The sequence below is a fragment of the Saimiri boliviensis genome, chromosome 11 (genome assembly GCF_048565385.1).
Source record: "Saimiri boliviensis isolate mSaiBol1 chromosome 11, mSaiBol1.pri, whole genome shotgun sequence".
NCBI lineage: Eukaryota > Metazoa > Chordata > Mammalia > Primates > Cebidae > Saimiri > Saimiri boliviensis.
This window is the reverse complement of record NC_133459.1, coordinates 69,358,821-69,384,729: the sequence shown is the minus strand read 5'-3', so window position 1 is coordinate 69,384,729 and position 25,909 is coordinate 69,358,821. Positions and strand designations below refer to the sequence as shown.

Below are 25,909 nucleotides of genomic sequence, written 5' to 3'. Positions count from 1 at the left end.
GGCATGCTTGCCCTGTGGACCTTCTTTATACATTTTACCCAGCCGTCTAAAATCAGCTCTCTCAGGGGCTACAGGCCACAGTCAGTCTAGTAGCGCTGCTGAAATCTAGCTACAACACCAACTCTTTTACATGGACCCTAAACGTTATCTTGAGCTCAAAGTGGAGCAAACAGAAACAACAGAACAAGGAGGAAGAGGCGCCGAAGAAGAAGACTGGGCATGATCACAGGAATTCTCTAAATGCCATTCAGGGGAATTAAAATCCTACATTTTTCTTATCAGGTAGAAAGATGGGAGGGAACCACCTTGCTACTTAGATGTCAACATTATTTGTAAAATTGGATGCCACTGAAATATTGGTTCCTTTTCCCGTGGATTCCTTGGAAAGGGCTCTGTTCTGCTTCCACCTTCACCCAGCATGGGCTGGGCTGGGAGCATCTCGGAGCCCCGGGGCGCTCAGGCCCAGGCCCACCCTGCTCTCCCCGCTCATCTGTCCTCCCGGGGGTTGTAGCGCAGCTGGTGCTGCCCCTCGGAGTCGTAGCTGTCGCGGTGCCGGAGCTGGGCCCACTCGAGCGGGAAGGTAGCCGTGCTGTACACGAAGCACTGCCCCTCGGTGCCTGGGGCTGGTCCTCCAGCAGCTGCACCCGCAGCGCCGTGCGCTGGTACAGGGTCGGGCAGCTCTCCAAGCCGTTCAGGAAGCGCAGCATCCGCTCGTCCACCGCGTAGACCTCGCCCTACACGCGGCGCCCCGAGCCTGGCAGGTGCAGCAGCCACGGGATGTTGTGTTCCCCCGAGATCACCAGCGGGTAGGGCTCCAGCGTGCAGCCGCGCGCCCGGAAGGCTGCGGAGCCGTGGGCGCCATCCCGCAGGACCTGGTGGTTGGGCTGGCCCCGCTGCAGGGTGCCGCACGCGAAGAGGAGAGCCATCGGCAGAGCTGTAAGCTTGTTTCTTCAAAGAAATGTTGCCTTGGAATCCAGAACCACAGTAAGCCCGAGAGTCTTAAAAACTTTTAACTTCACAGTCCTTTCAAATGACTCAAGGAAAAGCAAGTCCACCTGACATGGTGACCAGAAGGTCCATGGGGACCAAATATCCAGTTTTCAGTCCTGCCTGCAGCCTGGGCCATCGGGCGCCATATTTCATTTTCTTCTTCGCAGCACTTACCATTATTTCAAATCAGATTGTTTACTTATTTACTTATACAATAAACACTGGCCTTTCCCCACTGAAATTTAACTTCCAAGAAGTTGGGGACCATGTTTTATTCATTGCTTTCTCTCCAGTGATAAGAATGCCCGGTACATGATAGGCAATCGCTACCTATGTATTGGCTAAGTGAATACAAGACTTGCCACTTGTACAGGTATGTCTAGCTCAAACTGAAAACCAAGAAAATTGGGAAGAAATTTAGAATGATAAAATTTTGGATAGATGGGGGGAATGGCTAAACAAATACCATGTAGATTATATGAGTTAATGAGAAGTTTGAAGAAAGTTCAATAATCTGAGGAATTAGTATAGATCTGTTTTCTGTAAATATCACTTACAAAGCAACTAACAGCGAGACTACAAGATAGAGCAATGATGAAGAGGAATAAATTAAATTGCAGGAGTGTTTTAGGTACAAATTCCAGGGTTGTTGTGAGTTTTGTGCTTATTTAACATTGTTACTAAAAACCTAAATAAGAAAATACATATTATATTTATGCAACTGTGGATAATTGTAAACGGAATTTTGTTACAAGTATCAGTAAAAAGCCAATGCTCAATTAATATTAACTATGTCAAAAATCTAGGAGCTGGAAGCCATTATTCTCAGCAAACTAACGCAGGAACAGAAAACAAAATACCACATGTTCTTACTGGTAAGTGAGAGCTAAATTATGAGAACACATGGACACACAGAGGGGAACAACATACACTGGGACCTCTCAAACGGTGGAAGGTGGGAGGAGGGAGGGAAGCAGGAAATATAACTAATGGATACTAGGTTTAAAATTGGATGATGAAATAATCTGTATTTCACAACCAACCCCCGTGACACACTGTTTACCTATGTAACAAAGTTGCACATCTTGCACATGTACCCCTGAACCTAAAACAAAAGTTAAAAAATAAAAAAAATTAAAAATCTAAGTCTATTAAAACTTGAACATTGATTTGAATTCTTTTTAAAATAGAAACATTCACATAATATTCAGCTGGCTAGAATCATTCATCAAATGAAAGCTGAGATGCTAAAGGGACTAGTGGCAAATATGAGGCATTGACTAGTTAGACACGACTTGATAATTCAGAAGAATAGCTTCGTTTGTTTAAGTTTCCTGAATAGATGGCAGATTTATTGAGTGTCTATTAGGTTCTATGAACTTTTTCTTTGTTTCATCTTATCTTCAATTTAACTCCTAAAGGGTTTATTATCTCCATTTTACATATTAGAAAACTGGTGATGAGAGTCAAACCTTTATCTACCAAATTCCAAAGTTCTTTTTATCATTAACATTCCCCTTGCTGCAAGCTCTGAGACACACAGAATTACACAAGGCTAACCAAAATATTCTATTCCATTTCACTTAAGACTAAGCAACACATTAGGCAAAAGCTATTAGAAAATAAACAAAAGTAAAGAAACTTTAAACAGTATTCCTAAAATGAACAATAAAACGAACAAAAAAAGTCAGCGCCCATTTTTTTCTAGACCATAGCTAAAAAGGCAATGCAATTTAAAAAGCCCCAAAATCCCAATCTACAATAAGAAGAGAGTATTTGTAAACCGAAATTAAGTAAAGATTAATTTATAACAATTGCAAAGACAACGTGTCTTGAAAGACAAACAATGAACTTGAAAGGGTAACGTTCATCCATTGTAACCTTTAAAAGCAGATTGGTGAGTGACTGAATGAATGAACAAACAAACAAATAACTAAATGAACAAAGACACTTAGTGTATGCTGCTGAGAGCAACCTTGAGCAGGTAGGCCAGGGGCTAGAAACAAAGATTTAGGAATGAATTTTGGATCATCATATTCCTTTACTTATGCCAAGAATCTTGTGCTTTTGAAGTGATTCTGTGTTGCCTTTTCAGCAAAGTAAATGAGGTTTTAATTGGTTCCCTTCCTTGAACTAAGAAGATCTACCCAAGATTCACTATCAATAGGAATTTCACTGGTATTTTATGTAAAGTTGGACATTACATCTATAGTATTTTCAACTTTCATTTTTAATTTTTGTCAGGTAATACCATAACAAGATCCCCTGTGTCAATGTGCTACCAGAAAGAAAAAAAGAACTGAAATAAAAGAAGCATCCATATAAAGTAAACAAGTTAGAAAGACTCATTTTTCATTTGTTAACTAGCTCCACACGGCTGTTGGCTGTGACAACAAATGATTTAACGAGTCTAATTTAAAATGGTCTTGTCTGTTGAAGATAGATGTCTTAGAAAATACTTTCTAAAATCTCACAGCTATAGCAAAGGCTGCTTCAATGTACCCTGAGAAATACTGGCAATACTCTTCCACTTTTTTTTTTCTAAATTTCTGGTAGGCCCTATCAAGATAGTAGCAGCAAGAACTGTAATATTCCCATTGTACCTGGGAACGTTTCCTAACAGTAAGGGTAAATAAAATGTTTCAGATATACCAGTTCAAGAAACCATACGTATTTATCAACTGTGTAGAAAAGTGATCAGTCAGCAAGAGCCTTTCTGAATTATGTGATCATCTTCTCCTGTCAATCAGTTAAATGGCTCTTTAGAGTGATGCTTTGTCAGAAAAGGATATTGATAAGAGACATGATGTATACTGGGCAATGGTAAAGAAAGGGCCACATCTCCAGGGGTGAACACTATCTAGGTTGTGGCATTTGATTTTAGAAAGAATGTAAATGTATTAGGTTGAAGAAATGAAACCTTCCAAAATCTATTTCCCACGTTCACAAACACACTTCTTCCCCATGTAAAATCTTAGGTAGACTTTAAAAGTGATGAGCAGGCATGAAGTGTTATCTCTGAATTCACATGATGCTTCCCTTTGTATAAAGAAAAATTGCATCTTTTTGATCATTCCTTGGTGACAGATAAAACACATTATACAGCTTCTGAGAGGGTCAGGTAGATTCAATTTTGTTGAATGACCTGCCTCAGCTCGAAACTGAGTATCTTGTTTTGTTCTTGCAACATAAAGAAGTCTAAATTTGGTCGGTCTAAATATGTACTCTTACTTTTTTGAATATCCAGATGTGGTGATTATCCAGAATTAACCATCAAAACTCAGATTAACTAAAGTCACTTCTATAACATTTCAATTTACTAAAAGTATTTTAGGAATCCAGAAGCAAGAAACTTGAGCACCACTACTGAAGGATGTATACACTAAATAAAAGCCTAGAAACCCGAAGAGCAGATGTGATTCAGAGCCATCCTCACGATGAAATTATTCAAGAAGTCAAAGAAACGAAGAAAAACAGTGTCAAAATATTTTCACATTAAAAAAGTAATTAGCATATACTGCATAAATTAAAGAAATGTAGACAAACAGAGCCATAATACAAATACCTTTGCAAGCCAAGTTTCAACTTAGATAAATATAGTTTCTGCAAGTGGAAAGATTTAAGCTATTTCTCACAGCTATACATGTGCGCTTTCCTGACTTTTGTAGCAATCTCAAAGAAACCAACAGGGAAGGGAGTGGGTGGAACAAATGCTACGGAGAAGATGGAGTAAATTGCCAACTGTCTCATCTGTACAGGTCATTAGCCTCATCACCATGAGCTTTTTGTTCATGGTCCAAATCTCAGACCAGCATTGTAGCAGGCTATTGTTTTCACTGGAACTTGGTAGAAAACAAATTTCAAAATGTCAAATGCCACATGCTATTTTCACACTCCACACTTGCCTTGAGTCTTAGATAATTAAAGGAAAAATAAAAAATTTACTCCACTGAAAAACATGAATATTTTTGTTTAGATAACCGATTTCCTCAAATTATTTATATGATGCACAAACCCAAAATGTTTTTATCGTGTGTGAGATATAAATAGGATCAGAGGTATAATTCTGAATGATTTGCATCCACTTATTGTAATGCAAATGTATCATTAATAATGGATACTTTTCTAAGTTTAATAACAGATACGTTTGTCCTCCCTAATGCGAGTGGGCATCAGCCAATCAGGCCGTTTGGCAACTTCGGTAATTTCAAGTGATGTTATTTTGATCCTCACTTTTTTCCTTTGGTATGCAATCTCCATTTTAACCTCCTTCTGCTGTTCTGTCATCTCTTTGTTTTCTCGTTTTATTCAATTACAGTTTACTAAATTTCATAGCATGAATTGCTTGTAGAAAATATATTTTTTTCATGATCATATCTTTATTTTTAAAATTAATCACTGCTAAAGAGCAGAAAATTCAGTTTACTTTTTGAAGCTTAGTCCAATGAGGTGCATCCTGTGTCTTCACATAGCAAGCAGAATGGATTAAACTATGTTTCATATTCATCTGCTACTTCATGGTGGGAAGTAGCAGATGAATATGAAGCACAGTTTAATCCATCTGCTTCATATTCATCTGCTACTTCCTGTTGAGGACTGGTCTTGTGTGGTCTGGATAGCCCTTGCTTGTCTGGACCACGGTAGGACCTGCGTTGAGGAGGAAGGTTGCAGCTCTGTTTAATCACATTCCCATGCTGAAGCACTGCTCCTGAGAGGCTTGAAAAATAGAAAATAAGGAAAATACAGAAAAATAGAAAACGATATTTTTTCTATTCCTTGGGTTTTTGTTTCTTCAAATTTGGGTTTTGTCTTTCGCACTGTAAATTAAAAAAAGAAAAACTTTTAGGTTTTCTAGATAGCTGTGTCAAGCCATTTCTTTCATTTTCTCATCATTGAGTGGCTTTATCCCAATTTTCTAATTTAATCTATTTATTTTTATATAGTGTTCGCGACTTTCTGATTCCTTCCTTTAGTATCAGAAATCACTTTGCCTTCTCTTACAAATTGCTATAGTATGAGGGCTCAGTGTTTTCTGTTCTATGAACATTTTCTGTAACCTCAGGGCATGACAGAAAGGGTGAGGTAAAAATAATCTCAGTTGACATAATGAACTAATCTGCAGTCGTGTCTCAAATCCCCGAGTTCTGCTTTGCTAAACTTTGTTAAATGCCCTGAACCAGAGCTAAACTCACATAACTGTGGGAAAATGTACCATTTCCTTGGGGAATATTCTTAGACTTCAGGTTGGTCCTTAAAATCAGTATTAGGTTGCCGCTCTCCAATATTCGTTTTCTTTTTCTGTAGTAATAGAACCTCTGATATTTAGCTTTGCTCATTGCTGATCAGGATAAATCCACATTTTACATTTTGTAGACTACATTTCTACATACAACTCTTGTAATTAAGCATAGTCATCAATTTCTGGCCAATGAGATGCAAAGAGTGAAAGCTGTCCAGAACCTTCCTTAAGAGACAGCATGCATGCTTGTCCTTTCCTCCAAACCACCACTTGAAATATAAATGTTATCTTCCTGAACATATCATCAAGACAATAAATGAAGGAGCACCAAGGAGAAAGAAGCCTTTGGTCACCCAGATGCACCACAGCAGACCAACCCAGTGTCACCTATGTTTATGTAAGAAATAAATATATGCATAACTTATTCAGCTAGTATTTAGAGTTTTCTGTCATTTGTAGCCTAATTTTGACCTAAATAATGCAACCCCTTTGAGACAAAGGCAGCACTTACTGATTTTTTAGGGTAACTGTCAAGCAACTAGTTTGAGAAAGGAAGATATAAATATATGCTCCTAATTTTATTCTCTCTAGATTTAGAACAATTAGTGAAAATTATCAGGACTTCGTTAACATTCCCAAATGGCTTCTTGGAGATGGAGACAATACTGCTCCACTCCAGAACCTTCTGTTTCTTTCCATAGCTGCTGCCTTTCTGAAGCATTTGATATTGTGCTGCTTCTCGATTCTTCTTGGCTGTTGAGTGTGACTATATTTTTTGGCTGAGTTTTTTATTTGTATTTCTGTAGAGTTTTCTTTTTCCATGTTTTTGGTTTATTATATTAGAGATTCAGAGATAGAGCTCCATTGTACATCTTTAATCCAAAGCCCAAGATCCCATTTTTGTAGAATTCTGAGACTTGTTTCCTTTCTATCCAAGTCTAGAGCTATTTTGTAGGTAAACATATCTTTTGAGAATAAAAAAGCATGGCATGTGGTCCCTGGGATGTTCCCTTTTATGTGTAAATTTGACAGGGCCACAGGGTGCCAGATATTTGGTCAAATGTTATTCTGGGTGTGTCTATAAAGGTGTTTCTTGATGAGATTAACATTTAAGTCTGTAAATGAGTAAAGCAAATTGTTTTCTCTAACATGGATGGGCTTCATCCAATCAACTGAAGGCTTAAAGAGAATAGAAAAGGTGACTCTAGTGCAAGTAATAGGTAGTTCCTCATGCTTTACTGCCTTTAAGCTGAGGCATTGCTTTCTTCGGACTCAAACTGAAATATAGGCTTTTCCTAGGTCTCAAGCCTGCTGGCATTCAGATTATAACTACCATCGGCTCTTCAGGGTCTCTAGTTTGCCAACTCCAGATATTGGGACTTCTCAGACTCCATAATCATGTTTACTAACTCCATATAATAAATACAGCCATACCTTCTATTATTGTAGTTTGTTTTATTGTACTTTGGAGATACTGTGCTTTTACAAATTGAGGGTTTATGGCACCCCTGCCTTGAGCAAATCTTTCTGGAGTATTTTTCAACAGTATATACTAACTTTTGGTGTCCATGTCACATTTTGTTAATCCTTGCAATATTTCGCATCTTTCATTATTTTTATATCTATAATGGTAATTGATCATTGGTGACCTTTAATATAACTATGGCAATTGTTTTGCAGCACCATTCATTGTGCCCATACGAGACAGCAAACTTAATTGATAAATGTTATGTGTGTTCTGACTTTTCTACCAGAGAGCCATTCCTCTGTCTCTCTCCCTCTCCTTTGGTCTCCTTATTCCCTGAGACACTACAATATCAAAATTAGGCCAATTTATGGCCATATCATGACCTCTAACTGTTCAAGTGAAAGGAAGAGTCCCATGTCTCTTAGTTTAAATCAAAAAGTGGAAACAAATAAGCTTAGTGAAGAATGCATGTCAAAAGCTGAGATAAGCTGAAAGCTAGGCCTCTTATGTCAATTAGCCAAATTGTGAATGCAAGAAAAAGTTCTTGAAAGAAAGTAAAAGCACTAATCCGGTGAACACAAAAATGATAAGAAAGCAAAACAGCCTTATTGCTGATATGGAGACAGTTTTAGCGGTTTGGATAGATCAAATCAGCTGTAACATTCTTTTAAGCCAGAGCCTGATCCTGAACAAGACCCTAAATCTTCAACTCCATAAAGGCTGAGAGAGGTGAGAAAGCTTTAGAAGGAAAGTTAGAAGCTAGAAGTTGGTTCATCAGGTTTAAGGAAATAAGTCATCTCTATAACATAAAAGTGCCAGGTGAAGCAGCAAGTGCTGATGTGGAAGCTACAGCAAGTTGTCCAGAAAACAGAGCTAGGATATTGGAAAAAGGTAGTCACATTAAAAAACAGGTTTTCAGTGTAGATGAAACAGTTTTCTATTGGAAGAAGGTACTATCTAGGACTTTCATAGCTAGAGAGGAGAAGTCAAAGCCTGGCCTCAAAACTTCAAAGGACAGGCTGACTTTCTTGTTAGGGGCTAACACAACTGATGACTAAGTTAAAACCAGTGCTTATTTACCATTTTGAGAATCCTGGGGCTCTTAAGAATTATGCTAGATCTACTCTGCCTGTGCTCTGTAAATGAAACAACAAAACCTGGATGATAGCATTTATGATCATAACACGGTTTATTGAATATTTTAAGCCCACTGTTGAGACTTACTGCTTGGAAAAAAATATTTATTTGAAAAGATTACTGCTCACTGACAAAGCAACTAGTCACCCAAGAGTTATCCGAGAGCACTGATGAAGATGTACAAGGCAATGAATCTTGCTTTTATGCCTGCAACATCAATTCTGCAGCCCTTGGATCAGAAAGTACTTTTGACTTTCAAGTATTATTATTTGAAAAACATGTTTTATAAGGCTACAGATGCCATACGTAGTGGCATCTCTGATGGATCTGGGCAAAGTGAATTAAAACCTAGATGCCATTAAGAACATTCATGATTCATGGGAGGAGGTCAAAACATCAACATTAACAGGAGTTTGAAAGAAGTTGATTCCATCCCTCATGGATGACTTTAAGGGGTTCAAGCCTTCAATAATTGAAGTAATTGGAGATGTGGTGGACATAGCAGGAGAACTAGAATTAGAAATGAAGCCTGACGATGTCATTGAATTGCTGCAGTCTCATGACAAAACTTAAATGGATGAGAAGTTCCTTTTTATGAATGAGTAAAGAAAGTGTTCACTTGAGATGGAATCCTTTCCTGGTGAAGATGCTGCAAACATTGTTGAAGAAACAGCCAAGGACTTAAATATTACATAAACTTAGTTGATAAAGCAGTAGCATAGTTTGAGAGGATTGATTTCAATTCTGAAAGAAGACCTACGGAGAAAATGCTATCAAGCAGCAATTAAATGCTACAGAGAAATCTTTTGCAAAAGAGTCAATCAATGCAGCAAACTTCATTGTTGCCTATTTTAAAAAATTGCCACAGCCATCCCAACCTTCAGCAACCACCATTTTGATCAATCAGCAGTTATCAACATCAAGGCAAGACCCTCCACCAGCAAAAAGACTATGACTCACTAAAGGTGCAGATAATCATTAGCATTTTTAGCAATAAAAAATGTTATTAAGATATGTACATTTTTAAAGAAATAATGCTATTATTGCACACTTAAATGCTACAGGATGGTATAAACATACCTTTCATATGCACTGGCAATAAAAATACATATGATGACTCACTTTATTGCAATATGCATTTTATTGTGATAGTCTGAACCAAACCCACAATATTATCAAGGTATTCATATATCTATATATCTATACATATATCCCACTTTTTCTATTTCTTTGGAAAGCCCTGACTAACATAGTCTCCAAATACTTTTCCCCACATTCAAAGAGAGGGAGAATTCTGATGAGTAAATGAGTATTTATAATCTCCAGGAAAGTCCTGAGTATTGATAGACATATCTTAGGACTTAGTATCAAAATTGATTATAGTGTCTTAAATGATGAGGTCACATTTGAGCCAAGACTTAGAGTCAGCTATGTCTGTCATATTCAGTTACATGGCATTCTACACATTATTTGTCTTCACTGATTTACATGGGAGGTAACTTGCAATATGATGAGAGGAATTCAGATTTTTATACATAGACATATTTTTTGGACTAGATTGGGAGAAGGAAAAAGTAAATCTGCCAAATGGCACAAAAAGACGGCAAAGCCCCTGAGAAAGAATTCATACCAAGCAAAGAAGGAACCTAGAATGGCAGTTTTAAAACAGGATTTCAGGACTGCATGACAGCAAAGATATAGTGAGATGGCAATTATCTGTGCTACCCAGAGGCCAGCATGAAATCTCATCCCAGTGTGGCTACCCTAGTGACAATGTATACCCCAAAGAGACAAAGCACCATAGGTATAAACAGAAAGTGACCTTTTCCTAAAGAGCTTAATATTTTAGGGCCCAAACTATCCCAAACCATTCAACTAAACTTTATATATATACATACATATTTGCCCTCACAGACTACTGGCAAATTTTACAGCATCATGAAGTTTAAAAGCATTTTGAAACTGAAGAAGCTTAGGAACTGTAGCAGAAATGAAAATGAAATGACATAGTAGAAACCTCCATTAATTTATAAACTTTTGTAAGAACTCTTCAGTGTTTCCAAAAACATTGATGGGACAGTGAAATTTTTAAAGGTATTAAAATTCCTACATGGGATTAGAACTGAACATCTCAAGTGTTAATATGAACTGACTTCATTCATACCTGTAGATTGGTACGATTTAAAAATGTTTGGGTGATAGGTGTTGCTTCTGGATCTCTCACAGGGGTGTCCTAGAAACAAAGCCTGCACATAAATAATTAGGGTTTATTCTAATCCAGTTTGTACAACTTTTTCTTTTAGAGAAGAATATGGCAGACTAAAGTCCAAGAGGAATTTGCACTCATGTCTCAATCCAGTTTATTTACTCTTATTCTTATAAACAACATTGTTATTAAAATGGAACAAATATTCAGACTTCAGGAAGCTTCTTTTCAAATTTAAGTTCTACCATACATAGGTATATCCCTGAGCCTTTTAAGAAGCTTATAGCCATATAGAAAAAGCTTTTGAGAAAACTTTTCTCTCTTTTTTCTCATCTGAGTCCAGTGGCTTCTTCCTGCCACTGGTAGTGCTCTTGTTGACTTCGCTTTCTTCAACTGATTTTACATCTTACTATTAGTACACGATAGCAAAACATGAAGGAAATAAGTTTTTCAAAGGAAAGATGTACAAGGGCGTTATATTCTTTTCCTCCTCCAGTCTTTAAGTCGCAAAATGCCTAATTTGACTTAGTTCTGCTGATTGACTCTGGGCATTCAGTAAGTATTTTTTGGATGCCTATCTAGCACTGAGCTAGGTTCTGTCCAGCACTGGGCTGTGTTTCAGGGACTCAGTAGTAAACTAGATAGACTGAGTACCTGCTTGCATGGAGCTTGTAAACTGATGAAAGATACAGATACATAAGAATGATCCACAGACAACTGCAATCCAATATACAGGAGGGGCAGCAATACATACTGAGGAAGAGCAAGGGCCAGAGCCAGAATGCTTTTGGTTTAAACTTTGCCTCTTGTGTTTATTATCTTTTTAGTTTGTCGTATGGATAAGTAGCGAACATAAAAGCATTCATTAAGTGCTAAATAATTCTTAGCTACAACCATCAGCCCTTTACCTTCTCTGATATTATCTGCTTTTATATTGCCATATGTGTATGTTATCTGTCCCTATACTATTGCCATTGTTATTATTATTATTATTTATTATAATGACTACCACCCGAAAATCTCTACTGCCAGCAGCATACATTCATTTTTGGGAAACTTTCATTTTAAGATTTTTCTTAAAATTCTGGGCCAGAGAGATTCTCTGAAAATGTTATAGGAAATCTATTGCTTGGTAATCTGAAGGGGCAAAACGTTGTGGTTGTTCTTGTTTCTTCTAAAAGTTAGTCAATTATAATCATTACCCATTCTCCCAGACACAGCCCCTCCTCTCCCTGTTTTCCTCTCAGGGGCTCTTTGTGCCTTCTGTAAGATTTAGTGACAGATCGTTGCTACTCTTAACAAGTTCAGTGATATAGTAATTGCCAGAAAGGTGACCATCATTAGTGTCTCATCGGACTCAGTGGGCATTATGTGATCTTTGAACTTGTGTGTCTACAAAAATCAACAAACTGAAAATACTTAGAGATGACACAAAAGAACCATCTGCAGCATTAGTACATTTTCTATATAACATGAAGATCTTGCTTTATCTGTACTCTTATTTTAAAATAAACTTAATGTTCTTATTTCAATTCCTGCTAGTGCATATCCCTGATGTGGAAAATCAACCAACAAAAAAAAATTATCATGCTGACTCTTTCTTCCTGTTTTGCAGTTTTACTACCCCCATCCGGAAATCCTGATGGGAAAGGAAACTGCCTTGCTATATCTATAATTTATCTACATGAAAACATTAGGGTTTTAATCATAAAATTCAAGAGGTCAGTCTTATCTCCACAACTGCGCTCTGAAGATTTTCTAATATGAAGAAATGCATTTCCTAAGCATAAAACTGTAATTACTAAAGTTGATGGGGGGAAAGGATATGCAAATATATAAAACATTCCATGAGGATATGCATATCATCTGTAGAAATCCGGAGAGTGATTATAGGGTATGGGCAGAGAGGCAGGAGTAAAGAGGAGGGTGGCAACCCCAAAATGTCTCTGTAAGAGAGAACTAGGGCAGCAAATAGGTTAGAGGGGTGAGGCTGGAGGACTGGTCTGGGAGCTGCAATTGAATAGCAGGACATGCCTTCACTTAGACTGAATTTAATTTGAGGCAGTGTTGGAGAGGCCTTAGGGAGACTATGGGAGAACTAAACCTTATAAATCCCTTTTTGATGCTAGTACTAGACAGGAGTGGAAAAAGTCTTGAAAACATAAACGTGATTTACATCAGGATATGTTGTACATTCAGCAGCTGCAATGGAGCAGGTGATAAAGTCAACAAATACATAACTGCCATTGTCTACACTGAATCACTCTGCCTTAGGTACAGATCTTTACCTCTAAAGGTAACAAAATATTAAATCTATTCAGAAGAATTGGCATAGATTCCACCCTCTATTTTTATCCTGTGAATCTTTCAAGTAACCATAATAGTTCAGCAAATATTATCTGAGCACATCTATATATCTCATATCATCTCATATCACGAAAATCCCATTCAAACAATCATTGTTACAGTTGGTTTGTTACACGTCCACATCTTCCTCTTGAGGTTGCAAACTTCACAAAAACAGAAACCATTTCTAACTTAGTATCATTAGTAATAACAATAGTAACTGACATTAATTCATTACTTATTTTCTGCCAGACACTAGGTATTACTTCATGTAATCTCAACAACCTATGGGAAACTTATTCTTTTTTTATTATTATACTTTAAGTTGTAAGATACATGTGCAGAACATGCAGGTTTGTTACATAGGTATACATGTGCCATGGTGGTTTGCTGCACCCATCAACCCATCATTGACATTAGGTATTTTTCCTAATGCTATCCCTCCCCTTGCCCTACCTCCCCCAACAAGCCCCAGTGTGTGATATTCCCCTCCCTGTGCCCATATGTTCTCATTGTTCAACTCCCACTTATGAGTGAGAACATGCAATATTGGGTTTTCTGTTCCTATGTTTGCTGAGAATGATGGTTTCCAGCTTCATCCATGTCCCTGCAAAGGACATGAACTCATTTTTCATGGCTGCATAGTATTCCATGGTGTATATGTGCTGCATTGTCTTTATCCAGTCTAACATTAATGGGCATTTGGGTTGGTTCAAAGTCTTTGTTATTGTGAGTAGTGTTGCAATAAACATGTGTGCATGTGTCTTTATAGTAGAATGACTTATAAACCTTTGGATATATACCTAGTAAAGGGATTGCTGGGTCAAATGGGATTTCTAGTTTTAGAGTCTTAAGGAATCATCACACTGTCTTCCACAATGGTTGAACTAATTTACACTCCCACCAACAGTGTAAAAGTGTTCCTGTTTCTCCAAATCATCTCCACCATCTGTTGTTTCCTGACTTTTTAATGATTGCCGTTCTAACTGGCATGAGATTGTATCTCAATGTGGTTTTGATTTGCATTTCTCTAACAACCAGTGATGATGAGCTTTTTACTTGTTTATTGGCCACATAGATGTCTTCTTTTGATAATTGTTCATATCCTTCACGTACTTTTTGATGGGGTTGTTTTTTTCTTGTAAATTTGTTTAAGTTCCTTGTAGAGTCAGATAGATAGATGGCAAAAATTTTCTCCCATTCTGTAGGTTGCCTGTTCACTCTGATGATAGTTTCTTTCGCTGTGCAGAAGCTCTTAAGTTTAATTAGATCCCATTTGTCAAGTTTGGCTTTTGTTGCCATTGCGTTTGGTGTTTTAGTCCTGAAGTCTTTGCCCATGCCTATATCCTGAATGGTATTGCCTAAGTTTTCTTCTAAAGTTTTTATGGTTTTAGGTCTTACACTTAAATCATTAATCCATCCTGACTTAACTTTTGTAGAAGGTGTAAGGAAGGGGTCCAGTTTCAGTTTTCTGTGTATGGGTAGCCAGTTTTCCCAACACCATCTATTAAATAGGGAATCCTTTCTCCACTGCTTGTTTTTGTCAGGTTTGTCAAAGTTCAGATGGTTGTAGATGGGTGGCATTATTTCTGAGGCTTCTGTTCTGTTCCATTGGTTTATATATCTGTTTTGGTACCTGTACCATGCTGCTTTGGTTACTGCAGCCTTGTAGTATAGTTTGAAGTCAGGTAGCATGATGCTTCCAGCTTTGTTCTTTTTGCTTAGAATTGTCTTGGCTATATGGGCTCTTTTTTGGTTCCATATGAAGTTTAAAGTACTTTTTCTAATTCTGTGAAGAAAGTCAATGGCAGCATGATGGGAATAGCATTGAATCTATAAATTACTTTGGGCAGTATGGCCATTTTCACGATATTGAGTCTTCCTATCCATGAGCATGGAATGATTTTCCATCTGTTTGTGTCATCTTTTATTTCCTTGAGCAATGGTTTGTTGTTCTCCTTGAAGAGGTCCTTCACATCCCCTTTAAGTTGTATTCCTAGGAATTTTATTCTCTTTGTAGCAATTGTGAATGGGAGTTTGCTCATGATTTGGCTCTCTATTTGCCTATTTTTCGTGTATAGGAATGCTTGTGATTTTTGCACATTGATTTCGTATCCTGAGACGTTGCTGAAGTTGTTTATCAGCTTAAGGAATTTGGGGGATGAGATGATGGGGTCTTCAAAATATACAATCATGTCATCTGCAAACAGATATTTTGACATCTTCTCTTCCTATTTGAATATCCTTTATATCTTTCTCTTGCCTGATTACTCTGGTCAGAACTTCCAATACTATGCTAAATAGGAGTGGTGAGAGAGGGCATCCTTGTCTTGTGCCAGTTTTCAAAGAGAATGCTTCCAGCTTTTGACCATTCAGTATGATATTGGCTGTGGGTTTGTCATAAATAGTTCTTATTATTTTGAGATATGTTCCACCAATACCTAGCTTATTGAGTGTTTTTTTTTTTATCATGGGGGGTGTTGAATTTTATCTAAGGCATTTTCTGCATCATTTGAGATAATTATGTAGTTTTGTCATTGGCTCTGTTTATGTGATTGATTATGTTTATTGATTTGCATATGTTGAACCAGCCTTGCATCCCAGGGATGCAGCCTACTTGATCATGGTGAATTAGCTTTTTGATGTGTTGCTGGATTAGGTTTGGCAGTATTTTATTTAGGATTTTCACATCAATGTTCATTAGAGATATTGGCCTGAAATTTTATGTTTTTGTTGTGTCTCTACCAGGTTTTGGTATCGGAATGATGATGGCCTCATAAAATGAGTTAGGGAGGTTCTCTCTTTTTCTATTTTTTGGAATAGTTTCAAAAGGAATGGTATCAGTTCTTCTTTGTATGTCTGATGGAATTTGGCTGTGAATCCATCTGGTCCTGGGCTTCTTTAGATTGGCAGGCTATTAATTACTGCCTCAATTTCAGAACTTGTTATTGGCCTATTCAGGGATTCAACTTTTTCCTGGTTTAGTCTTGGAGGGTGTAAGTGTCCAGGAATTTATCCATTTCTTCTAGATTTTCTAGTTAATTTGCATAGAAGTGTTTATAGTATTCTTTGATGGTAGTTTATATTTCTGTGAGATTGGTGGAGATATCCCCTTTATCATTTTTATTGTGTCTATTTGACTCTTTTTTCTTCTTTATTGGTCTAGCTAGCAGTCTATTTATTCTGTTAATATTTTCAAAAAACAAGCTCTGGATTCATTGTTTTTTTTTTTTAAAGGGCTTTTCATGTCTCTATCTCCTTTAATTTTGTTCTGATCTTAGTTATTTCTTGTCTTCTGCTAGCTTTTGGATTTGTTTGCTCTTGCTTCCCTAGTTTTTAAAATTATGATATTAGGGTATTGATTTTAGATCTTTCCCACTTTCTCCTTCGGGCATTTAGTACTATAAATTTGCCTCTAAACACTGCTTTAGCTGTGTCCCAGAGATTCTGGTACGTTGTGTCTTTGTTCTCATTGGTTTCAAATAACTTATTTATTTCTGCCTTAATTTTATTATTTACTCAGTAGTCATTTAGGAGCACTTTGTTCAGTTTCCATGTAGTTTTGCAGTTTTGAGTGAATTTCTTCATCCTGAGTTCTAATTTGATTGTATTGTGGTATGAGAGACTGTGGGGTTTTTTTTCTTTCTTTCTTTTTGAGATGGAGTTTCATTCTTGTTGCCCAAGCTGGAGGGCAATGGCACAATCTCAGCTTACTGCAACCTCCACCTCCTCAGTTCAAGTGATTCTCCTGTCTCAGCCTCCTGAGTGGCTGGGATTACATGCACATGTCATCATGCCCAGCTAATTTATTACCATTTTAGTAGAAACAGAGTTTCACCATAGTAGCCAGGCTAGTCTCGAACTCCTGACCTCAGGTGATCTGCCCACCTTGACCTCCCAATGTGCTAGGATTACAGGCATGAGCCACCACACCCAGCCAAGAATATTTGTTATGATTTCCATTCTTTTGGATTTGCTTAGGAGTGTTTTACTTCCAATTATGTGGTCCATTTTAGAATAAGTGCTATGTGGTGCTGAGAAGAATGTATATTCTATTGATTTGGGGTAAAAAGTTCTGTAGATGTTTATGATGTCTGCTTTGTCCAGAGCTGAGTTCAAGTCCTGAATATCTTTGTTAATGTTCTGTCTCGATCAGTCTAATATTGACAGTGGGATGTTAAAATCTTCCACTATTATTGTGTGGGAGTCTAAGTCTCTTTGCAGTCTCTAATGACTTGCTTTATAAATCTGGGTACTCCTGTATTGGCTACATATATATTTAAGATAGTTAGCTCTTGTTGATGCATGATCCCTTTGCCACTATGTGATACCCTTCTTTGTCTTTTTTGATCTTTGTTGGTTTAAAGTCTGTTTTATCAGAGACTAGGATTATAACCTCTGCTTTTTGGTTGCTTTCCATTTGCTTGGCAAATCTTCTCCATCTCTTTATTTTGGGCCTATGTGTGTCTTTGCAAGTGAAATGGGTCTCCTGAATACAGCACACCAATGGGTCTTGACTCTACTCAATTTCCAGTCTGTGCCTTTTACTTGGGGCATTAGCTCATTTAAATTTAATGTCAATATTATTATGTGTGAATTTGATTCTGTCATTATGATGCTAGCTGGTTATTTTGCCCGTTAGTTGATGCAGGTTTTTCATAGTGTTAATGGACTTGACAGTTTGCTATGTTTTTTCAGTGGCTGATACTGGGTTTTCCTTTCCATATGTAGTGCTTTCTTCAGAAGCTCTGGTAAGGCAGGCTTTGTAGTAACAAAATCAGCATTTGCTTGTCTGTAAAGGATTTTATTTCTCCACCAGTTATGAAGCTTAGTGTGGCTGGATATGAAATTCTGGGTTGAAAATTATTTTAAGAATGTTCAATACGGCCCCCACTCTGTTTTGGCTTGTAGGGTTTCTGCCGAGAGATCTGCTGTAAGTCCGATGGGCTTCCCTTTGTGGGTAGCCCAGCCTTTTTCTCTGGCTGCCCTTAACATTTTTTTCCTTCATTTCAACCTCGGTGAATCTGATGATTATATGTCTTGGAGTCACTCTTCTTGAGGAGTATCTCTGTGGTGTTCTCCGTATTTCCTGAATTTGAATGTTGGCCTATCTTGCTATGTTGGGGTAGGTCTCCTGGATAAAATCATGAAGTGTGTTTTCCAACTTCTTTCCATTCTCCTATCACTTTCAGGTACACCAATCAAGTATAGGCTGCTCTTTTCACGTAGTCCCATATTTCCTGGAGGTTTTGCTCCTTTCTTTTCATCCTTTTTTCTCTAATCTTTTTTCCATGCTTTATTTTATTAAGTTGATCTTCAGTCTCTGATATCCTTTTTTCCACTTGATTCAGCTATTGATACTTGTGTATGCTTCAAGAAGTTTTTGTGCTGTGTTTTTCAGCTCCATCAGTCATTTATGTTCTTCTCTAAACTGGTTATTCTAGTTAGCAGTTCCGCTAACCTTTTTTCATGGTTCTTAGCTTCCTTGCATTGGGTTAGAACATGCTCCTATACCTCAGAGGAATTTGTTATCACCCACCTTCTGAAGCCTACATCTGACAATTTATCAAACTCATTCTCCATCCAGTTTTGTTCCCTTGCTGTACGGGAGTTGTGATTCTTTTGAGGAGAAGAGAAATTCCAGTTTTTGGAATTTTCAGCCTTTTTGTGCTGGTTTTTCCTCATCTTCATGGATTTATCTACCTTTGGTCTTGGCTGTTGGTGACCTTCAGATGGAGTTTTTGCATGGTCATCCTTTTTGTTCATGTTGATGCTTTTGCTTTCTGTTGTTTGTTTTCCTTCTAACAGCCAGGCCTGTATTCCACAGGTCTGCTGGAGTTTGCTGAGGGTCCACTCCAGACCATGTTTGCATGAGTATCACCAGCAGAGGCTGCAGAACCACAAAGACTGCTGCCTGCTCCTTCCTCTGGAAGCTTTATTCCAGAGGGGCACTCACTAGATGCCAGCTGGAGCTCTCCTGTATGAGATGTCTATTGATCCCTGCTGGGAAGTGTCTCCCAGTCAGGAGGCATGGGGGTCAGGGACCCACTTAAGAGGCAGTCTGTCCCTTAGCAGAGTTTGAATTTTGTGCTGGGAGATCTGCTGCTCTCTCCAGAGCTGGGAGGCAGCAATGTTTAAATCTGCTGAAGCTGTGGTCACAGCCACCCACTGCCCCAACATGCTCTCAACCCAGGGCAATGAGAGTTTTACCAACAAGCCCCTGACTGGGCTGCTGCCTTTCTTTCAGAGATGCCTTGCCCAGAGAGGAGGAATCTAGAGAGGTAGTCTGGCTATATCAGCTTTGCCCAGCTGCAGAGGGCTTCGCCAATTCAAACTTCCTAGTGACTTTGTTTACACTGTTAGGGGAAAATCACCTACTCAAGCCTCATTCATGGTGGATACACCTTCCCCCACCAAGCTTGAGAGTCTCAGGTCGACTTCAGACTGCTGTGCTGGCAGCAAGAATTTCAAGCCAGTGGATCTTAGCTTTCTGGGCTCCATGGGGATGGTATCCACTGAGCAAGACCACTTGGCTCCCTGACTTCAGCTCCCTTTCTAGGGATTTAATGGTTCTGTCTTGCTTGCATTCCAGGTGCCACTGGGTACGAAAAAACTCCTGCAGCTAGCTTGGTATCTGCCCAAATGGCTGCCCAGTTTTGTGCTTGAAACCCAGGGCCCTGGTGGTGTAGGTATCTGAGGAAATCTCCAGGTCTGTGGGTTGTGAAGACCTTGGGAAAATCATAGTATCTGGGCCAGATAGACCTGTCCCTCATGGCACAGTTTCTCACAGCTTCTCTTCACTAGAGGAGGGAGTTCCCTGACCCCTTGTGCTTCCCTGGTGAGGCGACACCCCACCTCACTTCTGCTTGCCCTCCATGGGCTGCAGCTACTGTCTAACTAGTCCCAAGGAGATGAACTGGGTACCTCACTTGGAAATGCAGAAATCACTCGCCTTCTGTGTTGGCCTTGCTGAAAGCTGCAGGCAGGAGCTGTTCCTCTTCGGCCATCAGAGTCCCAGAAACTTATTCTTTCACTTATACATACAACTCTATTTTTGACGCATCTAATTTGGTTGAGCACTGTACCACATACTAGAACTAGATAAGCAAACATTACATGCTCTGGCCCAGCCTAAATGAAGCTTCCTTTTTAGTAGAAGAAATAGACTATAAATGAACAACCAGACCAACAGAAAAAAAATTCTAAGTAGCCAAATTAGATAATTATAACAAACAATGTATCTGTAAGTATGAATAAGGTCTGAGAGAACTGTTGGATATTGGGGAGAAGGGGAGCAGAGGGCTACTTTAGATAAGATAGTCAGTAAAGTCTTCTGTGAAGAGGTAAATCTGAGAAAAAGTAGAACTGAACCTGCCATGTGTCAAAGTGCTAAAGTGAGAAAGTGTCTGGCTTGTTTGAAAAGCAGAAAACAAACCCCTCTGTCTGATGTAAGCAAAGGAGAGGGTAGAATGAGCTTGGATGAGTAGAGAGAAGTTGGATCACATAGGTCTTGGCTTTAGGCCCCCATAAATAGTAGAATTTTATTTTCTGAGCAGTAGAAAGCACTGGGATGCTTATTTCCCATTAATTAATTAGTTAATAGTTTAAAACATTGAGGCTTAGTGATGCAAAGTAACTTGTTTAAGGTCACTCAATAGTAGGCAAAAGAGTTGGGATATGAACCTTTAGTCTGACTCCAAAGACATGAGTTATTGATACTAATTCTTTTTTTTTTTTTTTTGAGATGGGGTTTCGCTCCTGTTACCCAGGCTGGAGTGCAATGGCACGATCTCGGCTCACCGCAACCTCTGCCCCCTGGGTTCAAGCAATTCTCCTGCCTCAGCCTCCCTAGTAGCTGGGACTACAGGCGTGCACCACCATGCCCAGCTAATTTTTGTATTTTTAGTAGAGACGGGGTTTCACCATGTTGACCAGGATGGTCTCGATCTCTTGACCTCGTGATCCACCCGCCTCGGCCTCCCAAAGTGCTGGGATTACAGGCTTGAGCCACCACGCCCGGCCTTGATACTAATTCTTAATAGAGTGCCTGGTACACAGTATATTAGCCATCATCAGGATTATCACCACCATCATTACCATTGTTTTACAGATGACATTGAGACCTTTACATGCTAAGGCATTTGGCTAATGTCACAGCCAATAACAAGAGGACTAACATTTGAACTCAGGTTCTCTGATTCCAGAGAAAAGTATTTGACTGCAGCCACCTATACAGTTCTTAGCAGGCAGTAGACATTCAACAAATATTTCTGGAGAAATGAACAAGCAAATAAGTACACAAGACTGTACTTGGCTCCAAAGGAAGTTATAAAATAAGTAAGCTAGAGACCCTACACTTAAAATGCTTAAAAATTAGTAGAAAGTAGAGATTACAGGTCAAATTCACAGATAACTATATCATAAGCTAAATTTGTTTCACTTTTTTTAAACAAGCACTTATTAGACTTCTGATAAGCCTCAGTAACTATGCTAAGTTCAAGAAAACTAATGTTAAAAGTGGTAACAAAGTAACTTAAAAGTAGAATACATCAAATATCACCTCTATTTCAGTAAATCAAAATATTTTTACGGAGGAGTTTTGAAAGAGAGGTAGAATTTTAAATGAAAATGTGAGACAGTGAGAAGGAGCTCTCTAGATCATGGTGACAGTGTAAAAGTCACAGAGGTAGAAAAGTTTAAGAATGGTTTGTGGAATAGTGAGTAATCCAGCAATCCACCTTGATTGGAAACACAAATTACCATGGTCTGATCACCTTACATTATATGTTTCAAAACATTGCTATGTAGTCCATAAATATGTACAGTTATTATTTGTCAATTTTTAAAAAAGAAAATTCATGTGGTAAAAGAAAGGATGGGAATCTTAAAAAGGAAGTCTGTGACTGAATTTTGGAGAAATATATTGTATATTAGACATGCTTATTTTCCATGGAATATTGCCTGATAAACTTCAACTTAGAATGAGGAGTTTAAAAAACAACGTGGTTCAGGTAATAGGAGTTAAAAGATAAGACGGTTCAGATAACTAACTTCTACAGTTTTAAAAAGGCTCGTTTTTGAAGCAAAGAAGAGTAATAACTGATCAATATCCACTCTTGAGAACCCTTCTATTATTTTATATTAACTCCATGAGAGAAAATGAGATGCTGTCTTATTCATCGCTGTGTCCATGACTGTGAATAATCCAACACCTAGAACAGTGTCTTCCTCATGGAAGTAGTCAATAATAACGTTTAATGAATAAAGAGATGAATATTTTAATGTTTCTATCAATTTCTGCAACAAAATTCATATTTGTTTGGTAGGAATGATATTTTAAACCCTTATGCAGGGACTATTAAGAGGGCAGTATTGCCACAGGGGTGTTCTTAAAATTTCTAGAGATATTTCCAGTTACCACAATGAATAGAAGACATTAATGATAGTTAATGTGTGGGGAGACAAAAGATGCCTACGACAATCTTGTATAATACAGAATTGACCCACATGCCAGGACTTCTGAATATCACACCAAATATGCATGCAGGCAAAATACCTGTTTATAATTACCTGAGTCTTGTACCTAATCTCATTTTATAAATAAATGCAAACAAGTTGTGTAATATTTTATTACAACTTGAGGGAGCTTGGAAGTAGATCTTTCCCCAGGTGGGAATCTGATGAAAACTCATCTCTGGCTGAAACCTTCAATACAGCTGTATTAGTCTGTTCTTGCATTGCTACAAAGAAAGAATACCTTAGATTGGGTAATTCATAAAGAAAAGAGGTTTAATTGGCTCACAGTTCCACAGGCTGTACAGGAAGCATAATGGCTTCTGCTTAGCTTCTGGGGAGACTGCAAGAATCATGGCAGAAAGTGAAGGGTGAGCAAGGTATTTCACCAGGCCAGAGTAGGAGGAAGCGAAGAAGGGAGGTGCTACACACTTTTAAACCACCAGATTTTGTGAAAACTCACTCACTATACAGTACCATGGGGGGATGGTGCTAAATCACTCAGGAAGAATCTAGCCCCATAATCCAGTCACCTCCCACCAGGCCCCACCTCCAACATTGGGGATTATAATTCAGCAAGAGATTTGGGCAGGGACACGAAGCCAAACCATATCAACAGGCTTGTGAGACACCTTAACTAGAGAATTCAACTAAGTTGTGCCCAGACTCCCAACCCACAGAAGCAGAGAGATAGACATGTGTTGTTTGAGGCCACTAAGTTTGTGGTAATTTGTTGTGCAGCAGTAGAAAACTAATAAAAGTAGGTTACATAATTTGCCATGGGTTGCTTAACTAGTGTGTGATGATTATAAAAACATCAAACCAGTCTGTGTCCATTGCCAATTTTTTTTTCTAATTATCAGAAACTTCAAGACTGGGAGGGTGAGATAAAGAAAACTCATGTTGAATAACTTCAGCATACTAATCACATTAAGTTTTGGATGGGACACATTTCTTAGATACAGCTTTAGGGTTATCATATTATAAACCATATACAAAGCCATGAGCATGAATAAAATCACTCAGAGTAGCAAAAGCTGCAAAAAAAATGGAAGATGAAGATTTAAGGGGTAAAAAGGAGTAGAATTAGAGGAGAATGAGGGGGAATACTCACAGTGTGAAGTGGAAAACTGCAAAAATAGTGTATCGGAATCCAAAGGAAGATGGATTTTCTAAATATAGGTCAAAGTCAGGATTCAACGCCACAGAAGCAGCAAGTAGGATAGGGCTGCAGGAGTCATATTATACTTTAACTATTAGTAAACACTTGGTAAAACAACTTGACTGAAGGCATATGGCTTGACAAGCTGGTCCTAGAAATCATCACAGATCTTCAATCCACATACTAAATAGAATAGGGTATAGAACGATGCCATGTGCACTACCATGGCACTTCATGTGGATTAACACAGACCAATTCATTTCAATGTAGTTCACAAACATTTACTTACTGATCATCCGTAAGTCAGATAGACTATCAGACCACAGTTATGCAGGTTCGCTTAACTCACACCTCATTCCACTCATGTCTCCAGCTTAGTGACAACAATATGGAGGCAATTTATCAAATTCTTTGATGAAGTCAAGGTATGTGTACATATTTCCCCTGATCTATAGCTCTGCAGCCAGTTTCCCATGTGGATTCCAAGAATCTGCAGAAGTTTTCACTTTTCATATATAATCCTAATTGCTTCTTACACCCAACTATAGCTATGATGCAAGGAATTTAGCAGGATTATCTGAGTTGGAAAAGTATGTTCATTGTGTTAATTCCATGGCAGTCTCCATTTTTTCCTTCTCTCAGATATGTGCTCTGCTTTCTAAAAATCTGAAGAAAACTAGTTTTTAATAGCAATACAAGTTTAGAATCAATTCTAGCTATGTTATTTCTGCTTGTATATATTCTTCCAAGCTGATTAAGCAAATTGCAATTTTCCACATTTCTCTGGTATGAGGTGGAAGAATATATCAACAGCAATTTCTTTTTTGAAATTTGGCCTGCAGGCTGATAGTCCATGAACCTTCAAGTAATGGTCAGTGATAAGGAACAGAGCATTAAACAAAATGTAACATCCAGAATCATTACATGCTTCCAAGTCACATTAGTTGACTCCTAGGTAGAACAAGTTTCTAATGATTCTGTCAGGAACATGTCTGTGTAACATGGTTATGAACTTGAAGACAAATTTAAAGCATATCCATAACTTAAAACTAATTTCTTATATATAGAAGTTACTGCTAAGTATAACTATATTTATCAGATTATCAATGTTTCAAGTAAAAGGGGATATGAAAATTAACATGAATGCATAATTTAATACCAACTAGTATTAATGTGAATGTGGGAAGTTATGAATTTGACAGAGATTAAAAAATAATACTTTGAAAGCATCTACCAAATGTGCACCAAATCAAAATTTCATTTGCCATATTTTGTTTTGTTCATCAATGTTTCTTGAGCTCCTAGCACAGTACCTTGCACATACTAAGTGTTCAAAAAGTTTAATGACAACAAAAAACAGTGCTGGTGGCTCACAAGCAGTAGAGGCTTTAGAGAGGAGCATATGCTGCTGAGAACTTACAAGTGAACAACGTAGGAAGATGTCAAATATAATCTTCCACTTTTTCTCTGTGCCAAAGGAGGCTGCCTGAGAGAAGGATCATGGTTCAATTACACTGGTGTCATTTTTGTTATTATTAGTGGGAATGACTTGTTGACATGTTATTCCTTGTGAAGGGCAGCTCTCCTAGCAAAAGGGCTGCAAGAAAAGTCATGATGGGGGCTTTGGACAAGAAAGGGACCAGTCATGTGTCCTCTTTAATATGCTCCACTTGTGTTTTGGGGCAACTGTATTCCCCAGAAATAGATGCACAACAGTATGTACAAGGTGCCAGTCAGCTCAGGGAAGACTCCAGACAGCTGGCTGATTGCCAGTGTTCTCTTGCACAACTTAGGGAATGTGAAGGAAGAGCTGTTTTTTCTCTGACAGTGAAAGATGTTTATCACTAG

General features: G+C 38.2%; 1 pseudogene; it reads right to left on the bottom strand.

Annotated features, from left to right (window-relative positions):
- Window positions 1–486: 486 nt before the first annotated feature.
- On the bottom strand, window positions 487–926 carry LOC101038798 (gamma-glutamylaminecyclotransferase-like; annotated as a pseudogene).
- Window positions 927–25,909: the final 24,983 nt, after the last annotated feature.